Source organism: Rhineura floridana, chromosome 1, assembly GCF_030035675.1.
Source record: "Rhineura floridana isolate rRhiFlo1 chromosome 1, rRhiFlo1.hap2, whole genome shotgun sequence".
Taxonomy (NCBI): domain Eukaryota; kingdom Metazoa; phylum Chordata; class Lepidosauria; order Squamata; family Rhineuridae; genus Rhineura; species Rhineura floridana.
In genome coordinates this window covers 11219133-11225758 of record NC_084480.1, presented here as the reverse complement: position 1 = coordinate 11225758, position 6626 = coordinate 11219133, and positions in this window count along the sequence as shown.

Here is a 6626-nt window from a genome sequence, read left to right as displayed (position 1 = left end):
TTCTGGAGCCAACTGTGGATCCACGTGATAGTTGTTCCATCCAGCCCACATTTAGCTAGCTTGCTAATCAGAATATCATGGGGCGCTTTGCTGAAGTCGAGATATATTATGTCCACAGCATTCCCACAGTCTACAATGGAGGTTACCCAATCAAAAATGAGATAAGATTAGTTTAGCAGAATTTGTTCTTGATAAATCCACATTGGCTCCTAGTAATCACTGCATTGCTTTCAAGGTGCTTACAGATTGATTGCTTTATATTCTGCTCCAGAGGTTTTCCAGGGATTGATGTTAGGCTGACTGGTCTGTAGTTCCCCGGTTCCTCCTTCTTGCCCTTTTTGAATATAGGGACAACATTGCTCAGGCAGGTTCCACACCTCCTTATAGGGCTGTAGCACTGTCAAATCCAGGAGCCTCGAGTTAAGACCTGTGGCAGCCGGGGCATGTGTGGTCAAACCAGTAAAAATATCATCATTGCTCAGGCAAATTCCCATCTGGAGTATTTATAGCATTCCTGGCTGAGGAGGGTCAATGGTCATTGTGAGTTGGTGGAGTCTCTCCTGTATCTGGGCACCCTTTACTGCTGAGAGAGATGCTCCAGGTTGCAATCCTGATAGCTCTTCATAGGCAAAAGGGACCTGTGGCCCTCTAGATGTTGTTGAACTCCTGATCCCATCAGCCTCAGTCAGCATGGTCAATGGTGAGGGGCAATGGGAGTTGTAGTCCAATAATATCTGGAGGGGCACAATTTCCCCATCACCAAGGAAAGCCTTAAATTAGACGCTTTCCAAGTGGCAGTCTGTTTAAAACAGCCACCCCTGAGTTGATGCCTTCCAGATGTTTTGGACTACAACTCCCATCAGCCCCAACCAGCATGGCCAATGGTCAGGTATGATGGGAGCTGTAGTCCAACAATCTATGGAAGGCCACGGGTTCCCCACCCTTGAATCATCGCATGGGGCAGCCGCTCACATACCTTGGACTCTCCGTTCTGGATCCAGCAACTCCTGACAAAGCTGCACTTTAACTCAAACCAAATTGCTATTTTACTTTGGGACTTTGTTTTGCAGCCAGCAATGATGACTGTTCAGGAATAGGACCATCTTGTCATAAGGAAGAGACTCATCACTTGGCCCGTTGACAGGAATGCTTCCAGATATGAAGGTCTATTGATCTTGAGCTCCAGGAAATATCGCGGTCCATTTATTCCATCAAGTCGAGCATCCTGTCTCCTGGCGTGTGGTGCCTACTTGAGGAGAGGGGGGGAAAGGATAAAAGCAAATCAATACGGTAGTAACCAGCTGTGCATTACTGGAATGGGGTGTTGAACTGCTGTTTCGCTCCCAGCTTTGGACGCCAAATGATAAACTCCAGTGCCATCAGCTCTCCTCAGCTGCACTCATTGCAAAGGAACATTCATTTAATTTTGTTCCATCAATGCTCACTGCCGAAAGGCTTATAACCCACTGAAGGGTCTGGAGCAAAGTGTAGTGGTTCCTATATCAGAAGTGGCTATCCTGTGGTGCAGATGTCACACACTGCCCAGGTAGCAGGAGTTTGCGGCATGTCTGGGGACGAGCAGCAGGACCTGCGGGCTTGGCTGTAACATAGCACTGGGACTAATTTTGCCACCTTCCCAGCACTTCCTTGGAAAAGTTCTGTAGCTCAGTGGGGCAGAGCATAATCTTTGAATGCAGAAGGTCTCAGGTTAGATCCACCTGCATCTCCAGGTAGGGCTGGGAAGGTTCCCTGTCTGAAAAACTGGAGAGCCGCTGTCAGTCAGTGATGACAGTACTGAGCTAGATGGGGGGATGGTCTGACTCAGTATATGGCAGTATACCTGTGTTGTTCCCTGCTGCTTGCTCCCTTGCTTTGTAGACTTTAGGCAAGGTCATTTAAAGGCAATCGGGGAGAAGCATCTCCTCAGTAAGGGCTGCTGCAAAAGGCTCAATTGAGTGAGTAAAACTGTGCAAGAAAAAGGAAAGCAGTCTTCCATAGGACTCATTATAAGACTCTGCAGATCTCCATTACCCACCATCTTGAAGTCCATCTGGCACCAGCATTGTTTGGGGTTTTGGCGCCAGCTAAAAATATACCTCTTTAGCCCTGCTAAGATGAAAGCGTAGTAGCCAGGCTTTTAATAACTTGGGTTATTGATGTATTCGGCCACTGCTTTTTGTACTAAGGAGGAATAGAGGTTATATTGATACTTTTCATATTATTTTAATGTTTTTATTGGAATTCTAATATCAATTTGATTAATTTGATTTATATTTCATGTACTTTGCCCAGGATCAGTTAACTGATGAAGGGTGAGTTGAAAATGCATCAATGAAGTACACTAATATATTAATATAAGGATGTGATACTAGAACTTTACTCCCTATCAGCACTTTAAGGCTCCCTAATGTACACAGCCACTCTGTTGTCAGGTGTGGGGCAGGTGGGCAGGATTTGGGGAAAACGGCCTCCCAAACCAAATTTGAACCCCTGGTGGCCCAGGTTTGATGCATGGGCCAGAAGTTCTCCAGCCCTGCAATAGGCCCTCATTCCAAGCTGGTGATCTGAGTAAGAGGGTGACCTCCTGACAACAACATAGCTTTTTATTGTCATTGCCCACAGCATTGCTGTTGTGTGTGTTAGCATTTCCAGGTTGTGCACATTAATTTTTAAGATTTGTTCCCAGACACCTAGAGGAAACCAAATAATAAAAAAATTAAGAGCAAAGGTTAGACGGTGACAGAAATGAAAATAAAGGGTGATCTAGCCTGTTTTCTGACTTGCCCTGGTTATTTGCTCTCTAGCTTGCCAGTGCTAACAACAAAAACAATCCCCTTGCTCATTCTGGAAGAGGATTTTATATTCTCATAACAAAGTACTTTGCCAAGCATTTTCCTACTGGGGAAAATTAAAACCTGAAACAAAATTTGCTCCTTGCTTGTGAGTCAAACCTTCAGAGCTTTTCAGAGATGACCATGTATTATGGGGTGGAAGGGAAAAGAGCTGACAGTCAGCAAGGAAATATTAGCTTCCAACTGAATACACAAAAGAGAAATAAAAGAACACCCACAGTAGTAAAAAGAGGCAAAGCTAGCAAATGTTCAGAATTGCCCACTCCAGGTAACCCAATACGATCTCAGAGTGACTTTTCTGATGCTACCCTAGCCCATAATACTCAAGATCTGTCAGAGCTCACATACAGTCAGCTGTCGAAAGAGGGCCAGGAGTCAATGCCGGCCAGGAATCAGAGCCAGAAAAGTCTTTTCTTTCCTGGACAAGGTCCAAGCCTGAACAGGAAGTTGTTAGACCCCCTTCCTGTTGAGGAGAGACAATGGCCAGCCTAAGCAGGCAGAGCTATGCCATACCTGGGTACAGGGATGGAAAGTTCTGTCAATTTCAGTTTCTCACTTTTCCGATCTTAAATTCGGTTCTCCACATCTCTGCAGCAATTTATGCATTTTTTTTAAAATCCTCATAAAAATTAATCAACATTTCAGTGCAAATTTCTCCTAATAAACACAATTTTTATATGCAGTTTTGACCAATATACTGATTTTTGCAAGCAATGTTTTGTCATGTAATGCATTTTTGTATGTTAATTTCATTCACATACTCATTTTAATGCACACTTTTCACTAACATATGCATTTTTGCAAACATTGTCTGGTTGGAGAAAAGCATTGCAAAATTCAAATAAGTGTGAATTTTCAAAGGTTAGCTATGTTTTGGTTTGCATATTGTTTCAGAAAGTGGAAATTTGATAGATTTACCTTTAAATGAGAATTCAGTCAAATTTCTTTCCCATCCATCCCTGGGAATGATTTAGTATTGATGGAGATGCTCCATCTTGAAACCCTGGTGGTTTTCCAAAATATATCAACATACAAGGTAAAAATCAATTCCAGCTAACAGAACGGGGGGGGGGGCAGGGAGGGGGAAATCATGAAACTGGGGAAAAAAAGGTGTCTGGCAGTTGTTCAGAAAGTGAGATACAATAACGTTTGTTCAGTTCTTACTTAAGTCATAATACATTTTCCAATTCTACAATTTGAAGAAATAGCCGTTTTTATTATTTTGTTTAATTTTACTTATTAAATTTATTAGCCAGCTTTCTTCACAAAAGTCAACCCAAAGCGGCTTACATTCAGTAAAAAGATTAAAACCAATACAAAAAAACCTAAAACAAATAGGAAGTTAAAAAACACAATACATAAATATAAACGGCAGAGAAATAGCCCACCCCCAGAAGAGGCTACAACATCAAAAGCCCTCCAAAAACCCTCCAAAATTAAGAGCTGAATGCTTGGGAGAAGAGGAATGTTTTTGCCTTGCACCTAAAGATAGATCATGATGGCGCCAGCCATGCTTCCCTTGGGAGGGCATTCCATAAAAGGGGGGCACCACTAAGAAGGCCAGTTCTCATGTTGCCACCCTCCACACCTCCCTTGGAGGGGGCACATGTAGGGCTCTGATGCCAACACATATGGGGAGAAGAGGTCCTTGAGGTATTGGGGTCCTGAGCTGTAAAAGGCTTCATACATCAAAACCAGCACTTTGAATTGAGCCCAGCAATGAATTGGTAGCCGGTGTAGGTGTGCCAGAACTGGTAAGAGGTGCTCAGACCTTCTTGCCCTGGTGAGTAATCTGGCTGCTGAATTCCGCACCAGCTGCTGTTTCCAAACTGTCTTCAAAGGCAGTCCCACATCTAACTTATTGCAATATTCCAGCCTAGAGGTGACCAGAGTGAAGACAACAGAAGTCAGGCTATTTCTGTCCAGATAGGAACACAGCTGAGCAACCAGCCAAAAGTGACGGGAGGCCCACCTCGCCACTGAGGCCACGCACCTCAAATGACAGTAATGGACTCAGATGTACCCCCAAGATATGCACTTGCTCCATCAGAGGCAGTGCAATCCCATCAAGAGCAGTCCACATCCCCTCCATCTGCTCTAGGGAACCATCCACTAACTGTACCTCAGTTGGCAACAATTATCTATTTTACCATCCAAAAACTCTCTCTCTCTGTGTATATATATGGCACTGTCCTCCAGGTTCAGGCCATGTGGTGCCAATGTGTCCAGAGAGTATAACTGTGAAGTTAAAATCTACCTCAATGTAAGTTCAGTGCTCCAAAAATGGTTAAGGTACAAGCATAAATGCAATATTTTGGCCATTTTTGTATTATTACATGAGAACACCTATAAGGATTTTATATTGTTTGTTTATGTATATATTAAATTTTTGATATTATTTTATAATACTGCATTTATTAACCTTTTTTTGGAGCGACCAGCTAGCACAACTGCCACTGCCGCCAGGTGCCTTGCTTACCTCCGCTCCTCTCACTCACTCACCACTGGGTGCCTTCTTCACTGCCAGATGCCTCATGTACCATCACCGCTACTGGGCACCACGTGCATCACCACCACTACTGGGCACCTCACACACTGCCAACGCCACCTCGCCTCGCCAAGCAGTATCGTGACACAGGCATGCGCCTGGACAGAAGCATTCATGGTTAGCGTGATGCTTAGAAAAATATTATATAGTAACAAAGCTTTGAAGACTCCCCACCATCTTTTCTTCCTTAAATACTGAGAGCTAAAACCTTCATGTTCTGGAGACCTTTGATCCAGAGCAGTGGAGTGAGCCAAGGTTTAAACCATTTGCCATTAAAGCATGTACAAGAGGAGGAAAAAAATGGCCTGCAAGTCCACACCAACTCCTTGTAGCTGTTGTCAAGCCCACAATAGTGACTCCAAAGGACTATTAAAAACATCAATAGTATTTTCCCCCAAAGCTTAAATTGAGCAGTGATGTTATTTAAGGTGCTCTCTCTCTCTCTCTCTCTCTCTCTCTCTCTCTCTCTGACACACACACACACCACTCCCTCTTACTCTGGAAGAATCTCATGTCATTGCTAAAAATGAAAGCCATTCAAACAAGCTGTGATTGAAACAACGACAGAGAAGAGGTGGGAGAAAAATCAATACGTCGCTTTCCAGGGTCCTATCTCTTGCTTTTCAAAAGAGACCGTGAATAACATGCTTACAGTAAAAGCAGTTGCTTGTTCAAAGTGTATTGAAGGGTGAGCTGAAGAGATAGCTCTGTCTGTATGATGCCTCCCTGGAGAGAGAGTTTTGCACAGATTTCAAAGAACCTAGCTTTGGAATTTGGACAAAGCCTTGCCAAGGCATTTTTAAATATGCGCCACAAAGACTGGATTGCAAAGCTGGAGCTGGAAACGCATTCAGAATGCATCACCCTTTCCCCGTAAAAGGTCAGCACATGAGACACAGAGCTTTGTAGTACCTTTTGCCAGAACAAGCTTGCTACATTCAAGGTGTTGTTTGCAACGATCCCTCTCTTGCTGTCCTGAGCATGAACAGCATCTTTAATCTTGTGGTCTCAAGTCTGCTCGGCAGTCACATCTTTGACCCTTTGTCCCACAGAACTCAGTTGGTGCTACTGTGAACTGTGTCAGTCTTGATCTGCATAGATGCACACTATCCCCTTTCCACTCCATCCCCTTTCCATTCATAGAATCACAGAATCCTAGAACCATAGAATAGTAGAGTTGGAAGGGGCCTATAAGGTCATCGAGTTCATCGACCATGGTATCCTCC